General features: G+C 35.1%; 1 long non-coding RNA gene across 1 annotated transcript; it reads left to right on the top strand.

Moving 5' to 3' along the window:
- Nucleotides 1-1,646: 1,646 nt before the first annotated feature.
- On the top strand, nucleotides 1,647-18,457 carry LOC132842295 (uncharacterized). The gene is made up of 3 exons (XR_009648016.1): nucleotides 1,647-1,778; nucleotides 3,168-3,317; nucleotides 18,044-18,457. It is a non-coding gene; the product is annotated as an uncharacterized LOC132842295 (long non-coding RNA).
- The last annotated feature ends 747 nt before the right edge of the window (nucleotides 18,458-19,204 follow it).

Here is a 19,204-nt window from a genome sequence, read left to right as displayed (position 1 = left end):
GAAGAGCAGCGTGCTCCATGCTAAATAAAATTATATTTATTTTAAGGTCACCTCTTGTATCAACTTGTATGTCTGTGTTCAAAATTTTCACTTCTTAGATCAACCAGTTAACATTACTACAGCAGTGTTAGTGACATGTTCACTGGACATAGCAAACAATAATTTTTTCATGAATATAACATATGATAACATATGAAAGTTGAATATGTCAGATGAAGATAAAACAGAAGAAGGTACGCCAATCTCACAGGAAGCACCTTTAACCAAAATGTAAAGGGAAATCATTATGACCTCTCTATTAGCTCATAATTAGGATCTAAACCACTTTATAGCATTGAGAGCATTCTTAATACAGGAGAGACTAGAGTAGGGGGAAAAACTGCCACACTTACAGAAAAATTTCTTCCACATTCGATTCTCACTGCAGCCATGAACTTTGTAAAAAAAAAATGTTTTCCTTTTCGGCTCTTGTTGTACAGTAAATGTTAAATGTCTTTTCTCTTATCCATCTAATGACTGTGCACTATATATATATATAAGTCCACTAGACTCAGTTCAGCATCCAGTCATTTCAGGTTAGCATTCATTAACATAGTAAGAAACATTAAAAAAAAATTCATGATCTGCTAGTTACACTACTTGATGTAAATAGCACTAGGGCTATCCATGTAATGTTTGATTATAGAAAGCAACTAGACTGAAGACAGTAAAATAGTTCATTAGCTTGAGCTTGTGTAAAATAAAAGGTTTCCTTTGTCTTCCTGGAACACATGAATCTAATTTTAAAAAGGGTAAGCTGCTAATGTGTTAACTTTAACTGGCTATATTTAACAAAGTTAGCCTGTTTGCTAATGCCAGTATTGACTAGCACTGGCTAGGTAACAAATTGTGACCAGTGGTAAATAAAAAATCTAATAAAAACCAAGAAGTATGTGGACCAAGAAGTACTGTGTGACATGATCAGCCTTTTTTGTTTAACAGGACAACAGCTATCATAGAAAGTAATGACATATGTATCTTCAGGGGTAGGAGCTTATCAAGTATCCTGTGCTAATTTAATTAAAAATCACAACAAAAACAATGATTTTTGGACACAACAAATTTACGGTTAAAGTGTAAATTCTCACTACATTTTCTTCCCCTGGTGGTTTGATCTGAAAGTTCTCTCCATTTTTATGTCCCCCTAATATATTAACTGCATCTGTATCCTGTATCTGCTGGTGACTGAATGAATTAATGCCACATGATTGGATACTGATTGGATAATTGCATGCATATCTTTAGTTGTTCTTAGTTAAATAGATGGTGAGCGTATATAGGCTTCAGAGAAAGTGTTACAGAATCAGTTATATTCAGTTGATTTATGATTGTACATACTTTATGTGATATTTTTAAGTAATAAAAACTTTTTAAGTAAAAAGTTAAGTACAAAAAAGGAACTTATAAATGGGGCTGTGCAGGAACTAAGACATTTCTGAGGGTTCAGCCATTTCTAAATACATGTGTTTTTAAGACACAACCCGCAGCCGACAGTAAGGTGATGACATGATAGTGTCTCTGCTCCTCCTCCTGGTGAGATGGTGAGAAATCCCAACGCCCTTATTCTGCCGTGTCTGTCAGATTATCAGGCCGTGAGAGCTGAGGGTCTTTCATACATTATTTAGCCATGAGGGTGATAAAGCCTGTCATAACTGCCTGTAGTCCTGCATCTGGGTTTAGCAAATTCAGGCACATAAATATGGCTTATCAGAACAGATCAGGATTTGGTTGATTTCAAGGTAAAGACATTTTTTTTATATAATTGTTCATTTTGTACATCAAAATTGAAGAAATAACACGTGCATGCATGTTTGCGTATGTGCTACAGCATGAAAATCTGTAAAAGATCTGTTACCGGGCCACCAGTAGAATAAAACGTCTGCAATAATTACTATTATTACTACTACAGCATACACATACATTGTACACAGCTGTTAAAATTCTAAAGACATATACAGTACTTGATAAATAGCATCTAAAACTATCCAATCCCAAAAGTACCCCCAGACTTGACACACCCAAAGCAAAAAGTTTCTTTATCTTCTTTTTAACTCATTGAAGATCTTTAAACAAAATGGTGCCCCCTAGAAACACTGCTGATGCAGAGGGAAAAACAGCTTATTCTCATTTTTCTAACTGCTGTAGTGTAATAGCTGTAGACTGAGTGATTGTATCTCTCCTTTCCTCAAAAAAGCAAGAATTAGGCTTTAAATATTTCTGCTATCAGGATCAGGCTAGTCTAAATCTGATGTTGTCGGTTTAGAGAGATGTCTCAGCTCCATTCTGGCTTGTTGTAAAGTGCTGTGGTTTTAACACCATTACATTTACAGCATTTGGCTGTCACTCTTTTCCAGATCAACTTACATTTTATCTCATTTTATACAACTGAGCAATTGAGGGTTAAGTTCTTAAAAGCGAGTAAAAGGTAAAATCTTTTTCTTTGTCAAATCGTACATATAATATTTGCAGTTTCTTCAATGCTGTATATCCTCTTGGGTATGTAGTAATTAAATAAATTAGAAAAAAAAATTAAGCAATGATCATTACTGAAAATGATTAAACTTTAATTCATATATATACATTTTTGTGCTAGGAACAAAAGCATATTATTAGATAAAATAGAGAATATACTTTAAAAAATGCCACATTCCTAAGAGTTTATGTAGTTTTATTTTCTATAAAGCACACAAATATCGCCAAGCCTGTAACGTGCAGAACTGCTGACGTTCATTTTAAATTTGAGACATCAACGAATTTATGGTGTGCACTTAAACTGTGTATAAGGCACACCAAGGTCTGGTGTTGGTTTAGAAATTCAGCATGTAATCACCTTCACCCACATGGCAGAGAATGCATGCCATATAACATCAAGAGATATGAAAGAGTGGGGCAGGAGATTTAGAGCGATAAAGGGAATTTCTATCATTTCTGAAGGAAATTCAGGTCAGTGTGGAGTCACACTACATGTGTTTTACCCTTCGTGACAAAATAAAGTTAGATTAATTTATCTAATAAGTAGAATGAGAATTAGAATGAGATTATGGTAACAAAATAATAATAGTTCGAAGGGTTCCCAGTTTTATCTTGAGCGTAGGTTATTAAGCAGTGTTTATATTTGTTTCCTCTAGGTTCTCCAGTTTCCTCCCAGTACCCCAAAGCATGCTGGTAGGTGAATTACCCCTACTGTAGGTGTGAATGATAAGGTAACACCATAATTAAGGCCCAGTGTTCCCAGGATTTGTTCCGGATCCAAATCAACCCTGATCAGAATAAAGCAGGTATTGAATATAAATGAATTGATATACAATTTAATATATTTTTTAAGAATAACTATTTTAATATTAATTCTTTTAATTTTAAATTTAGATTATGGCTGTCTTATTCTATCATAACTTCGGTTAGTTTGAATTTCTTAATTGCACAGTTTCTATACATTCAACTCTATTCATCATATTTTTACTTGATATATTTTTTGCTTTATTGTTTCCTGTCAGCCAAAAGTTATCAGGTTTTCTAGTAACCTTGGCTGGTCAACGCGAAGGAATAGCATGTGTGTGCTTTAGTAGAAAAACGATCAATGAAAAAGTTAGTGTTATCATATCAAAAATGGTTATTTTCCCATACCACCATGCCCCAAAGTATTTTATTTACCTTACAGCACAGCAATTTGTCAACAATAAAATATTTTAATGAAAGAATGGCATCATTCATTTATTAGCCTGAATTCAATTACACAAAAAAATACAGATTTTCATGTAACTCAGAAACCGCAATGCTTCCCTTTCTGAATCTTTTTCTGTGGAGTCAAATATGAACAGCTTTATTTCTGACCGTTCCAAAGGGCAGACATCTTAGAGAAAAGGTCACCATATCAAAGAATAAAGAACATTTTTAAACTGATTACATTGAGAGTCTATAGTAGATTGTGTGCGTTAATATAAAAAATTTGATTTGCCTCAGCGCTAGAACCACTGTCAGAGCCATACTGTGGTATAAGTAGAAGCACAACATGAAAGATGCTGTGCGCGCTGAGGAACACAGAAGGGAAATTATTATGGCAAGTTTATTTAAATCATATAGAGAATTGTAACAGATCTCTCTGTACATCTTTGTATTTTTAAAAACAAGCCAGTTTACATTATAAGCTTTTTTTTCCTCTAGCCATCAAAGTAAAGCCAGGCTTCCCTTTTGTTTGTCTGTCTGATGTTAGAGCGGTCCAAATTAGTAAATACAGGCTTATCAAAAACCATCCAGGAAATTCCCAATTTTACATCTGAGGCCCATCTCCAAGTATGGTTGTTGAGCTTGGCTGAGCGGACGTGAATTCCCAGTAGCCATAGACCGTTGGAGAGGCAGTGATGCACACCGCTAGAATACATCATTTGCTCTTGAGCTCACACACACAGATGGGGAAATGACAGGATGAGTCAAACTAGGGGGAATAATGGGTTTCCTGGAGGCTGCAAGGATCTGATCTACTTTGCTACTGTTTCTCCACTTAAAGCAATGGTTCAGCCAAAAAATTTAAATGCATACAATTTTTCCACTTAAACCAAATGTAGTTAATCAACCAAGGCACGTATGGTGACCCATGTTTACTTTTTACTTTTGTGTTGGAGATATAGAATTAATTTATGGGGTAGATTTTTTTACACAAATATACATCCAAATGTACACACTTAAAAAAATGAAATTATATTATAATTAGAATGACTCCTAAAATACAAATCCTACCTGAGTCTGTTGTTGGTGTAGCGCAATGACAAACTTCATGGTGAGGAAGAACATGCTTTTAAGTTCAAATGCTAAAGATTTAATCTTTTGATCATTTTTGCAAAAATCACATAAGCAAGTCTTTTTACAGAACTGAATAGCTTAAGTGATGTGACATACGGCTAAGTATTGTGACCCATATTCGTTCTCTGCATTTAACCCATCCAAAGTGCACACACACAGCAGTGAACACACACACTCTGTGAACACACACCCGGAGCAGTGGGTAGCCATTTATGCTGCGGTGCCCGGGGAGCAGTTGGGGGGTTCGGTGCCTTGCTCAAGGACACCTCAGTTGTGGTATTGCCGGCCCGAGACTCGAACCCACAGCCTTAGGGTCAGGAGTCAAACTCTCTAACCATTAGGCCACGACTTCCCCCCATAACTTGTTCAAGGAGTGTTTGTGAAGTGGAAAAATTCAGCATTCACAAGCTTCTCTTGCTTGTTGCTACAGACACCATCCTTACAGACACCATGTGAAATATGGACACCAAACATTTCTTTTTGTTCTTTTTTTAAACCAAAGATGCATGTGCTTGTTCATAGAAATATTTCACAATTCAATAATGGTTGGTGGTTTCAAAATATGTTAATTCATGTTAAATATTTAAGTAAATCTAGCAATTTTCTTCTCATTTTATCAGATGTTACAAAAATAAAGCAGTTGATGTTTATTAGTGTAAAAGTCTACATCTGTAATCTGGAGGCCTGGGTCTCCTGGGAGTTACTCCAGCTACTGTAGTGAGTGCTGCAGGGGCTTTCCAGTAGTTTTGGCCTTGTTTACTTAACCTCTGCAACCATTAGTTTAGGAGCCAGCCTGTTGGTCAGTTACAGCACTTTAGTAATGTAGTCCTTTTAATTTAATCGTGTTAATGGGAAGCTGTTTGAAGGTTCTGTTTGCTTTAAGTAAAGTCTTATCAAAAGCTTTGAGAGTAATTATGGTCTGATGTAGATTTGAAACAACTGCAGCAATTAGGAAAAATACCAAAGGGTTGAACTGGTTTTCATAACCCTGGGTGGCACAATTTCAAAAGTTTCAAAAGACCAGAGCAAAATGTTTCTGAAGAAGTAGTGCTATTTTTTAGCTAATGGAATAACATCCAGCAAATCTCATATGACTTCTATGTACAAATATTAATTAAATTCTTTCAAAAACATACATTATAAAAATCTTTTATTTCATTTTTTAATGATAATTCAAAAGAATAGAAAAGATAAATGCACTTGTCTTAATTTTTTATTTTTTTTCTCAAAACAGATCATTGATCGATCATTGATTAATTATATAATTTCAGAACTATAATCAGTACTAAAGACTCAGATCTGGTTCTTCACTTGAAATTTAAAGTGTTCCCTGTAATATAATATAAATTGTGTCAATTCAATCAAGTCTTCAGCTACAAAATAACTGCTTTAAACTGAAGTATATTTTCTCCTTATACATTCATACACTTTCCTCAAAATATATTATTTGGTACAGTGATACCTTTAGCAGAAGAATTCTGTATAAAATGACCAATTCAGAACTAAGACCCAGATCTATGTCCAAATCAGATCACTTTCTCCTAGCTGTGTCTAATGTTTGTGTGATTCAGGGTTTTCAGCAAGCGAATTGTTAGCATGTATCTATGTTAGCCTTAGTAGCTTTTATTAGAATTACTTGGACAATTGAACACATACCATGCTTAGTAGGAGCTCTTTTACCATTTAGCTGTCATTTTTCACGCTTTCAGCTCTCTGTGATCTTTGCCTTTCATGGAGTTTTGTGGGCATTGCTAAACTTAAACCAGCTGTGCTATGAATGCATTTAGTAATTTACAGGCTATTGGCATTATTCAACATATACACATGAGCATTAAGAAAGCTCAGTAAATTCAGTCAGATGGATTAATTTTAGTTTTTATTTAACCTACAAAAATGTTTCAGCTCAACTTTAGGACACTATCAGACATTGCAATGATAGCAGTGTATTGTTTATTACATATGTTTAATACATATCTAACTTGGCTTATATATGTTTGTTCTATAGGTAAGGTATTAAATGCTTATGTGGCAGCATTTTTGCTTGAAATTCATAAGAGAGCCTGATTTATTGTTATATATGAGCCGGTTCATATTTTCAAAGCCAAGAAAGTTTTAGTAAAGCTTTGCTCTTTATGATCATCATATAAGTGAGCTGCAGTTTGAAGGCAGTTTTAAATACAGTAAGAGGAGAGGTCTGGAATTGTTTTAATATCACGCAGTATGAGTAAAAGCACAAGGATGAAAAGCCAGCAGTCTGAATGTGAAGAGCAGAGAGAAAGATGGCTTTGTGCAGTCAGGTGATTCAGAACAAATAGGGCATTTCAACAGCTTCATTAGTCTTTAAAGTTGCTGAGGCTATTTTGGTTTCCTTTTTTAAGCTACAGGAAGTTTGTTTAAAGAGTGGGAGGAGGGAATGAGAAGGGGTGCACGGGGAGTCAGATTGTAGGAAATAATTAAAAAAATTAAAGAATAGTTGTGTTCATTATTATTTTGTGATATTTGTTCATTCTGTTTAGCTAAGAGTACAGTTGTACAGTCCTGACTTCTTAATTCATCTTTGTGATCACTTAAGAATGGACTGCACTGTTGATTTCTTGACTGGTGTGTATTAGGAAATGGAAAAAAACTGCATTCTATTAGTGGCTCTATCAAGACATATTTATGCAGAGTACTGTAATGTAAGTAACAGAAGTGTGTGTGTTTGACGAGGGTGGTGTTTGGTGGATGGAGGATACACCTAAAGATACTGCTGTTGATACGGCATGATATGGCTACATATCACAGGTTATGAAGGTTTGAGGTGGTCTTTGCTGACCTCAGTTCAGCTCATTTATGTCCTTCTGCAGCTTTCTTGCCAACTACAAGCAGGCATGAATAATGTAATTTATTTATGAATCCAAATTTGTCTGCATCAACATGACAGTGAAAACCACATTCACACTGAACTCAAGTCAACCTCTCCTGCTACATGAGAACAAAGGTAGAATGCTGTTTGACACCTCAGTGATCTCCTGGGTCACAGATAACCTCTCAGCATGTCTGATCAGTTACGGAGAAGCACCAGCACATTACAGGAGACTATTCAGCACCGCTGTAGTAAGGAACAGTACAGGCAGGCTTTTTTTTACCAACAGCAATCACCCTGTACCACATTTCATCACTGTGCTGGAACATAATTGTGCATTAGAGCCTATTTCTTAGATCATCTACTGCTGCATACAGTGCTCAAAAGTTTGCTAACCTTGAGAAAATTTGCAAGATGTGTACCGTTTTTTAAAGAAAACGAGTGAGAAGGCAAAACTATTTTTTTTTATTTCTTATAGGATTCATTTTAATATGTAAGACATAACAGAATGGCACAATCATCAAAAAAAAACATAACAAAAAAGAAAATAAGGCAATAATCTCTGTTCAAAGGTTTGCATACCTTCAGTTCTTAATATTGTGTATTGCCCCCTTTAGCATCAATGATGGCATGCCGTCTTTTGTAATAATTGTGCATGAAGTCCTTAATTCTCTCAGGTGGTATAGCTGCCCATTCTTCTTGGTAAAATGCCTCCAATTCCTGTAAATAATTTGGTTGTCAATCTCCCCAAATGTCTCAATGATACTGAGGTCAGGAGACTGTGATGGCCACTCCAGAACCTTCACCTTTTTCTGCTGTAGCCATTGGAGGGCCAACCTTGCCTTGTGCTTTGGGTCATTGTCATGTTGGAACTTCCATGAGCGTCCCATGCGCAGCTTTCCTGCTGTAAAATGCAAATTGTCATGCTGCAGTCATCTTGGCATCAGTTTTTGCTAACTTCCAAGGATGGTGTACTTTTCACTGTAGGCCTTGTTGACTCCTCTAAAATCATAGTGCTATGGTTGTGACTGTACAGTTGAATTTTGGTCTCATCACTCCAAATGACTCTGCTCCAGAAGCTGTGAGACTTGTCTAGATGCTGTCTGGCTTTATGTTCAAGTGCATCCAGAACAATTCTTCTGGCAGTAGTGGGTGAGACCTTTCTTGATCTACCTGACCGTGGCGTATCAACAGAACCTTTTATTTTCCACCTCATTATCAGAGTTTGAACAGTACTGACTAGCATTTTCAAGTGTTGAGATATCTTTTTATATCCTTTTCCTGCTTTATAAAGTGCAACTACCTTATTACGCAGGTCCATTGGCAGTTCTTTTGTCTTCCCCATGGTGCCGTATCCAGCCAAGTCAGTGCATCACCTCATGAGCTGAGAAACTAACTGGTTATTTATACACAGACACTAATTATGTTGGCTTTGTAGAAGCCAAAATTCTGTTTTCCTATTTAAGCTTAGACAAAAATTTATAAAATTTAATGCGGCCTACGGCTTTTGAGCCAAATGCACCAAATTCGGATATGTTGTAGACCCTGGTCTGAAGTTAGTTGCTATTACTTTTCTAAGTAAATACTTGCATCGTCAAAGCCAACATCAAAGTTTGTCGTGACGAACTTTACAAATCTAGTTACAATTACAGTGTCACATGTGTAGAAACTTCACTTTAATAGCCATTTAAACATTCAAGGATATGTAAACTTTTGATGAGGCTTGTTTAGGTGATTTCAGTTATCATTAGGTTTTAAAAAGGAGTCAAACAACTATGTGATAATTAATGACTTCACATGACCACTATCCTTAAATAAGAAACAAGCCTTTTGCATTATCAGTCATATTTTCTAAATAAATAGCAAACATTTCTTTCAGGGTATGCAAACTTTTGAGCACAACTGTATGTGTTACTATATGTGTCATTGACTGTTGGTTAACTGACATCTATCTATCTATCTATCTATCTATCTATCTATCATCAACTTTTACATTAAATCTCCTGCTGTTTTTTTCTTCCTCTAACACAATTAACAACAACAAAAATTTCCATGAATTACCATTTTGAAGTGCACATATTTACACTATAGTCAATTAAACAGGAAATGAGAACAGAAGAAAATTAATAAATGAATGACTTGCTGTTTTACATCCAAACATAATATAAGTTTTTGTATTAAACCATTTATAAGCAAGCAATATATTTACTTTATATATACTTTTTTACGTAAGTTTTACGTCAAAATCGTCAATAATCATTAATATTTGTAAATTTTTTAAACAATTGTTTAAAGGTCAGCAGTCTATGATTTTTCATAGACTCTGATTTTTTTATTCCCTGTGCTTCTGATCCAGTCAGCAGCTGAGATGTTTAACGGTTGTGCACAATGAAAGCCTGAAACTGTGCACTAAAAAGTAATATATTAATCAAAACAAATGTGTAATGCATTAAATAAAAAAAGCAATTCCATAAGGAGATTTTATCATGACACCTAAATTAATAGTAATACATTATAGAAAATGTATTTAAAACATTATACCCTAATTATTCGTAAATATGAACTATTTTATCACAGTATTTTTGACTCCGTAATTCAGAGTGTTTAGTGGGGTTCATATTAAAGCACTAGTTTTAGTTTAATATCATTCCTATAGTAATAAGGTACACTGACTCTTGGACCCTCAAACTCACAGTTTAGACGCCCCACAAAAGTCTATGAAATGTTTATATATGCTATGAAGTGCGTTATTATAGGAACACATGTTTTGCAGACATTACACAACATTTAAATGTAACTATAAAAAAGTATGATGTGTTATTCTTATTCAGTACCCCTAAATGATCCTTCACCCTGTTTTATGATGCTGTTGTATTCCTTTCTTAATTAATCATTAATCGTTTTCAATAAATGGAAATACCTTAAAATGGAAATACTACCAATTATGATGTATAAAGGCTGTTTTTTATAGTTTGTTTGGTTTTTTTAGCAGTGATTCCTAGTGGTCTGAAGGTCATGCTAGAAAACATGGTAATTAACTGGCACTGTATGTTGAGTCTGCAACATCACTAAAGTGTGTTGAACTTCCTCTGTCTATGATTTGATTTGTTCAATGTCCCATAAGAGTTCATTTACATCAACACCGCCACCTACTGACTAAGACTTTATTGATAATGATGAACCCTGTGAGAGCTCTGAGGTGAAGAGCTGCAGTGTGTGTATGTATGTATGTGAGATATACAATAAAGTATTTTCATGGTTTATACATGGTATATTAGAGATACACAGTAGGTTCAGCAGAGCATCAAAGGAGACCAAGCAAACATTGATTTTGTGCAGAAACAGAAACTTTTCTTACCAGCCTCATCGCTGAAGTAAATAAAAACCTCCCAGAGGAGTCATTTCTCCTGCTGCTTTAAAGTGCATCGTGTCAATTTAGCCAGTTCCTTTAGCAGTTTTAAAGGTCTAAAAATAAAGGAGTGAAAGCTGAAGACATGAAAATGACCATCAGTAGAAAATGCCAAGATTCTAAAGTAGTGATCTAAATGCACACATTTTTCAGACTGATGCATAATGATAATCTTTCCAGTAGATTTTTACCTAAGATCTTTAAATGTAAGTTTAAAAGTCCTTTGTTGATCCCTGCACACATCTACACAATCTGCTCAATACCGAACATCTTTTCAGCACACTTATTAATCAGGATGATTGTCTTTACTCTTCAACACCTGTATATTGTAATGATTTATATCCAGCGTGACCAGAAGAGGATGGGTTCTTCCTCATGTTGTCTCACTGTGTCCTCTGGCTTGTTTGTTTTGGACTCTAAATCTGTATCCGGATCTCTTCAATGCTGTTGTTTTTGGTTAAAATTGGCATACAAATAAAATTTCATTGAACCTATACTGACTTAATCAGACACAATAGCCCATGTCTCTTCTTTCATATATACAACATTATTAAAATATTACATATTAAATATTAAAAATGTAATCTTTTTTATATCTTTGGTTTAAAACAGCTCCATTTTAACAACATTTCAGCTATCATTTCAATGACTTTTCATGTTTTTGTATTCATAATTCATACAGTATGAATTAATTTTTCTCATTTGCTTCCTTATTGCTATTTTTTTGCTTTTTTTATCGCAATTAAATGCTGCTGCATTTTTACAGTGTTAAAAGTGCCATAATTGATTATTATCCTGAACAGGTCCTTAAAAAGGAACATCACATTCAAGGAGGATATCTTTTTTAAGGTTAAAATGGTAATAAAATTTCAAATCTGTCCATCATTCTGTGTTGGAAAGCACCTGCAGAAATGGCAGTAGTGTGTGTCTTTTTTGCAGCAGATCATCTTGTGAGGCCGGCATAGCCTTTCTTCACATGGAGCTAAACGATTGGTGAGGGAATTAAATGGAAGTTGTAAAAATAGATGGGAGAAAAAAAAATCAGCTGTGACGGTGGTCTGTTCTCTGTCCCGTGTGTATATTCTACAGCTGAAATCACTAAAGATGTTTGTGTTTGGAGGGAAAATTTCACATCTATCATTCAGTCGAGGGCTAACAGTTGACATACCCCTTGATGGAGGGCAAGGAAAGAGCAGTGGAGTTTTCTGGCTTTGTTTTGCACAGCTTTTTCTTCGGCACAGACTCGTTCACTTAATATTGCTTTTACTGATGTTTCAGTCGTTTGATTTTATGCCACCACTGTGGCCTCAGCAGTGACTAAACCCCAACCTGCACCTTTAATCATGACTGTAGAACATGGTATTAAACAGATGTTTAAAAGGGAAACCCCAGTCTGAAGCATTATACTGTGTTAGCACTCCCTTTGGGAATAGATGATAATAAGGAGAGATAAAATGCAAATGACTTCATGTTCTACATTATTGAAATGCCAACCCTAACAATGACATCATATGATCTTTGTCCTGCCTGCCTAGGTGGTTTGGGTGCTGTGGGTTTAATGAATGTGTTCAGCTTATATAAAAGAGGCGAACTTTAGAAGTTCAAGCCAAAGTATTAATCATTTGTTCCGAAGTGAGAGAAATTTAGTCATACTGTTTTGGACTGAAATATTGATGACTATTTAAGTAATTTAAATGATGTGAAGAGAAATATCCTGTGCTGTGGATTTTTCAGCCTTTATCAGGCTTTCACAGCCGGTCTTACAGTATCTCCCTGAATGCTATCATACCAGCATCAGGATTCAGTTATGCCATATTTACACGCGTCATTTAAATGACTTTTGTATATTTAGAACAACCATGTAAAGACTGATGGTACATAAAAATATCTTAATAACAACTGGATTTAAGGTTTGTTTTCTGGGAGAATGTTTGCATGACCAAAATAATCTGAAAGCTGAATTTTTTACCTGTATTTACAGCCATTTAAAGACAATACAAGATAATAATTCTTTCAATTTTTTTAACCTTGGAGACACTTTACTAGAACCGACAGTGTGTTTATCGGTCATTGAAGCAATGTTTAATGCTCTTCTTTATTCAGTTTTGTTTTTGCATGTATGTCTTAAAATAAAAAATAAAAGAAAGCATGCTGATGGTATACATAGGAAATAAGTAGATTATATTATGAGTGCTAAATTCTATTCTTTCTAAGTTTTAAAAATCTGATTATATTTTATATATCATAGTAGGATGTTTACATGATCTCTTTAATTGGATAACTGCAGGAATCAGATCATGATCATATTATTACCGTGTAATATATGAAATGAATTTAACATTTTTTTATTCATTTTTATAAAGCCAAAAAATCTTTTGGCTAGGAAGTTTCCAACATCAACATTCACCATTTCCGACAACATCCACTCATCCATGTGGCCTGCCTCACTCAGTGTCTAATTACAAATAAATGCTTTGAGATCTCACGGGGAAAACACGCAGCCGTGCACACAAATAACTCGCTTGCAACCCAGGCGACTCCATTTGTGTATTTTGCTTGGCCTCATACGGTGCCTCGAGTCAAATCCATGTGTCTTTTAGTTCTATTTAATGTAGAGACTCCAAAACCCACAAATGCAGTATAACCAAATGGAATGTTCTGAATACATACCGATATGCCAAATGTGTGATATATCCTCGCTTCTCCTGGAGCAGTGATGGAGCGCTCTGGATTGATGGGTATATCCAGGCCCTGTGTTTCAGCTGGAGATTGCTTCACTTCCTCCTGTTTTTCTGTGTGTTGGTGGCCTGAGCCCTAATCGGCCCAGGCTCCCTCAGTGGCTATAAATTGCTCAGATGCGATGAAGTCCTTGTGTTCCTTCCTCAAGCTGCTGGATGAAATCCGCAGAGCCGTGTTTTGACAGCCTGAGGCCCTAAATCATTGTTTTATGACAGACAGGGAAAAAGAAAACGTGTCCCTGTTTCTTGTGCTGATTTATGCTCATTGGAGTCTGGAGAGTATGATCATTTGGCTCAAGCAGATGGATAGAGAGATACCACAGGGCTTCTCTGTCCTTCATGTTCTCACCACACCGAGCACAAATGGGGTCCACATGCTGGAGGAAGGACTTATTTCTGAAACATCTCTGTTCAGGTCTTTGCACAAAACACAAACAGCTGGTAACTTTTGTTTGTCACTCGGTGATATCAGCTTTCAGTGATATCTGAAACTGAACCACAGCCAGTACTGTATAATAACACAATCAATTGAGTAAAAATATATATTAAAAAAGTCACCATGACTTCTTTTCTTATACTTTTGTACAACAGGAAAGATTTGATCATATAAAGATAAGACAACATGGGTAAAGCCTAACATGAGTTTTTGTCTTCCTGGCTTTAAGTTTTACACTCGAAAAGGTTTAAGAATCATGCTGTGATAAATAAACACAAGTCTTTGTGTTTGTTATCTGTTAAGAATTTCTGTCCATTTAATTCAATCAGTTTTGAATGAGTTCCTGAAGGTTTTAACATCAACTGAATTTGGTCTCACAAAAACAAAGAATTGTTTGTGCCAGGGATTGCCTTGATGGATGGATGAATGAATGAATGAATGAATGAATGAATATAAATTACAGTTTTAGGATAGAAACACTCAGGTTTTCATTTTGACAAAAGGTATTTTACTTTAGAGAAATCCTGATATTGATGTAATGACACACTCTGACACAAGGAAAATCTCCCTGTCAAGAAATAGGGAAGAAATCTTAAGAGGAAACTGACTGTGAATGACACCATGTAGTGGCATTATAAATCATTACTGATTTGACTTGTGGATTCTAACCAAACCAAAGTTAGCTTCTGTTATCCACTAGGGGGCAAAATCTAGCAATTAACCCAGGGCCATAAATTTAGCCTATGACAAAATGTGTTAATGATGTAATATGTGAAAGTCTTTATTAGCAAACAAGCATTAATTCCAAAACAACTGATTTTAGGGTTTCATATCAATGAGGGTGAATACTTATGGATGAATCATATTTTCCAGACTTAAATATTCTGGGCAATTTTTTCGGTTTTAAAGGTGATACAGTTTGATACAGTTTTCACATTGAGAAAATCCTTTAGTTTATTTCTCAGTCCAGAGAAATAAACTTAGTTACAAGGAGGTGTTTATGTGTTATCGGTTATTATTATTTTCAATTATTAAGTTAATTGTCGTCTGGAGATCATCAAACCAGTCTGGAAACACTGACCACTCATCAACTTTTGCATTTTATCGTAAAATGAGCGAAAAAAGAAATCGAGGCGTAAAGTCGACCGGCCTGGACGAGTGTGACCACTTTTGTCTATGTGGGTTATTCTATCAATACATAAGTGGTGTAAATGTAATTTTTTGCGAAGCTATTAAAAATACATTTTCTGAAATTTGCTTTTTGTATATTTTTACAAGCAGACATGAAGCAAATGAAAATAGTGCACAAGTTTTGGCCATTATGGATGTAGCAAAATATTTTTGTAATGTTTAATTTCTAAAAATATCTACTAATTTGAGAAACATATAAAATGTTTACTTTTCATTGTAATTTCAGTTGTTCAGTCTAATTAACACTTCACTGTTCAATTCATTTTAAAATATAGTTGTATGTCCCATTTATGCATTTTAAAAAATGCAGGATTTGGCAGAACTGTATTTTTATTCCATGTCTCTGGAATGACTCATACACATAAATAAGGATCTGAAGACAATAAAAGGCAAGATTTGAGGTGTGTTAATGAATGGCACTGACTGTGTTGTGGACAGTCTGGTACATAAAAAGGAAAGCTGCATGCACTGTGGCGATGATATAAGCATATTCCTCTCCAACCAGCCTGCGGTAATGATTTACACCAGCTCAGTGGGATTACCTCAGTGAGGGTAAAAAGTTGGAATTGGAATCCATTAGCATAATCCTTTCCATTCTCTTTTAATCCTTTTCAGAACTACAAGGAAAACTGTGCAAGACTAGACACAAATATGGAGCTTTTATTTGTATTATTACCTCAGTGCCTCATATTCATTTGCAAACTAGGTCCAAATACATATATCTAAAGAGGTGATAAATTGACATCCTCTATAAGAGACTAGTCTGAACATTGTTGTGCTATAGCAGGAAATGCAGCCTGCTCTGTGCATTAGATGTTTTTACACAGATTGGATACTCATGCAGCCGTAACGTGGCGAAGGTCATGGCCCATCTCTCGGACAGTGGTGGTCTGACCTCAGGGACACAGGATGCCTAAACCACACTGGCACTCTCACTTTTCCAGAAAGCTCAGTGTGAATGCAGGAAGCTAAGAAAACTAAACAGTGTCTCGGGTCATAAGCTAGCAGATGGTAAATTGAAAAAGAATTGATTCCTGGGTTTTTACCAGCGATTACTTTTTTCTCCCTATGAGAAACTTGTCTTGACTTTTTATTAGTGTTTATTATGTTGCTTAGATTTTTATTTTGAGACATGAGCATGAAATTTAATTATGAGTAGAATGCACTTGCTCTGTGCAGCCTGTAGAATAGTCAGTGTCATATTCATGTAACGTTATGATTCGTTTTGTTAAAAATCTTCTCTCACATTTGATTATATTAAGTTCTGAATATTAATGACCAATTTATGAGCAAATTGTTCTTTTGAACTGATTCTTCTGGAACTGATTCTTCTGGAATCAGTTCAAAATCAAAGAATCATAAATGATGAATTATTTGGACTGGATCTTCATATTATTTCATTCCGGGTTGAAGACTTCTTACACTAATCTTACAATTAAACCACATGAAGAAAAATAACCCAGCCTTGTGTGTTAAGCCCTGAATAGTTAAATCAAAATGAGTTCAACTGAGTCAGTAATACACACATGTTGAACAATAAATAACATAATTGGCTAACTCAGTGAACTGAACACCACTGATGTCAGACATATAAAAAATAATATCCTGAAAATAATAATAATAACTTGAAAAAATACCAGTGATTGTAACCTAATGTGAGTCTGAGCAATTAGCTGAATTAGCTTCAGTGAAAAATCAATCCAAATTTAGTCACTTGTGTTTTTCTTATTTAATCTATTTCCAGTACATAGAGAATGTTCAGTTTTAATGTGCACTTATAAATATGAACCCGTAAACTAAATTGAGAGTGGAAAAGTATTAGACACCACAAGTTACCAACATTAGCACTTCACTACAACACTGCTGTTGGAAATTACAACCTTGTGGCTTCCATGATTAACACTAAACATGCTTTTTATTGCAGCATTATGGTTCAGTTTAGGTTCATATCTCTTTGCAAATAATGGTCAAATCCCAAAGTTTATGAGGTTATGCAACTTCAAAATACTTTAAAAGTCAGAAGATTGACTAGATCATCACATTTTGGCTGTATGTTTGAGGTTGCTGTTTTGGTGAAATGTCCATTTTCTCCACAGTTTCTGTTTCTTGGCAGTTGAGAATAAATCCCCCAATAATATGCCATGGTTTGTCACTCCATTCATGTTTCCTTCAAAGCATCAGAGAGGCAGATCCATATTGTTATACTCCCACCTTATCACCTATTCTCTTAACTATACTATACTGCCAAATGTTTCACCTCACCAGAGAATATTGTTATAAAAATGTCCTGATTTGTTTAAATGCAGGGATGATTGTGGTTCAGTTCTTGTGTATTTGTTCCTGTGGCACTATTATTCAACTCATTGTGCTGCTCTTTTTGAGTGACTTTTCTCTTAATTTCCTTATTATTAATTAATTTCCTTATTATAGGAAGTCTTGCACTTGACTGTAGTAAAACTAAACCGAATTCATAAACCAAAATAAATATTTAAAAGATTTAATAATACATTAAGTAATACATATTACAATGATGAGATTCATTAAAAACATTTCCCCTTTTTCTGATACTCCTTACCACATGATTCCAGACACCAAGATGTCTCCAGATACCAGGCCTGAGCTTGAAGACATGAGTGATGTGGTTGCAGAAAGCACAGTAGCAAATCCAGCACAGAAAACTGCAGGCTCTGGCCTTACTGAAAATAAAGGGTGAACCATCTATGGCTTGAGTTGAGTGATGTTTTCTCATGTGTATTCCTTATGACTGAGCAAGCAGGGTTAAGAGAGAGTGCATGTCTTTACTTGATTGATAAAACTGTCTAAACATCCCACTGAAATGGGCTGAAAACATTGTGCTGACTGAGCGTACACTGTGGTGCTTTTCATCACACGTGTGCAGCAATCTCCTGCGCTTTCCCACACTGTCTAGTGCACAAGGCCACAGCATGGAAAGCCATTTCAGAAGTAGACACGGCTTAGCTGGTGGTCACCAATGTGTTCCTTTGAGCCCTTTAGCTCTGCTTCAGCAGATAAGGTTTTCTTCTCAGTAACTGGCAGTCAGTCAGAAATACATATTTTTATCTGAGTGTTTCACAAAATTCTATTGAAATTAAATTTACAAAGCCTTGGCGTAAGAATATGTAGCTCAATAAGTTTCCAACTAGGCCTGAAATGATTAGTCAACATTGTCTACAACGTCAACAATAAAAAATTGCAGACAAATATTTTTTACCTAATGTAAGGGCCTGCAATATCGCAATTTGAGTGCAACTGAATTTGAATTAGCAAGGTGTGAGAAAGTGTCACTAAACATAAAACCAATAATGGAGTCATGTGCAATACATAAAAAAGTGGATCTTGCAATGTGCATGTTAGAGCACCTAAGTTTTCTCCTTTTTGCTCTAAAATGTACCTAAACATATATTTTTTGCCTTTAATTCAAATGATTAATTTATTTTTGTTCATTTATTTTCTGTTGAAAGGGAACAAAAAATTATACAATGCTTAGAGGGCATTCGTATGTGATTTTGAGTTGGACTGAATAAAATTGACTTTTTAGTTTAGCTGGCTCAAGGTTCATTAAAAACAACTATTTCTGAAGCTGGAGTGATTGTCTTTTTTATTTATTATTTGGAATATGTATGATTAATGTTTTTTCTGATTGCAAAAGATAATTAATCATTCAAAACCTACCGATTAGTGAAATAGTTGATGATTAATCGATTAATTGTTCTAATAATCGTTAGATT

The sequence above is a fragment of the Tachysurus vachellii genome, chromosome 3, assembly GCF_030014155.1.
Source record: "Tachysurus vachellii isolate PV-2020 chromosome 3, HZAU_Pvac_v1, whole genome shotgun sequence".
NCBI lineage: Eukaryota > Metazoa > Chordata > Actinopteri > Siluriformes > Bagridae > Tachysurus > Tachysurus vachellii.
This window is presented reverse-complemented; position numbering and strand designations above follow the sequence as displayed.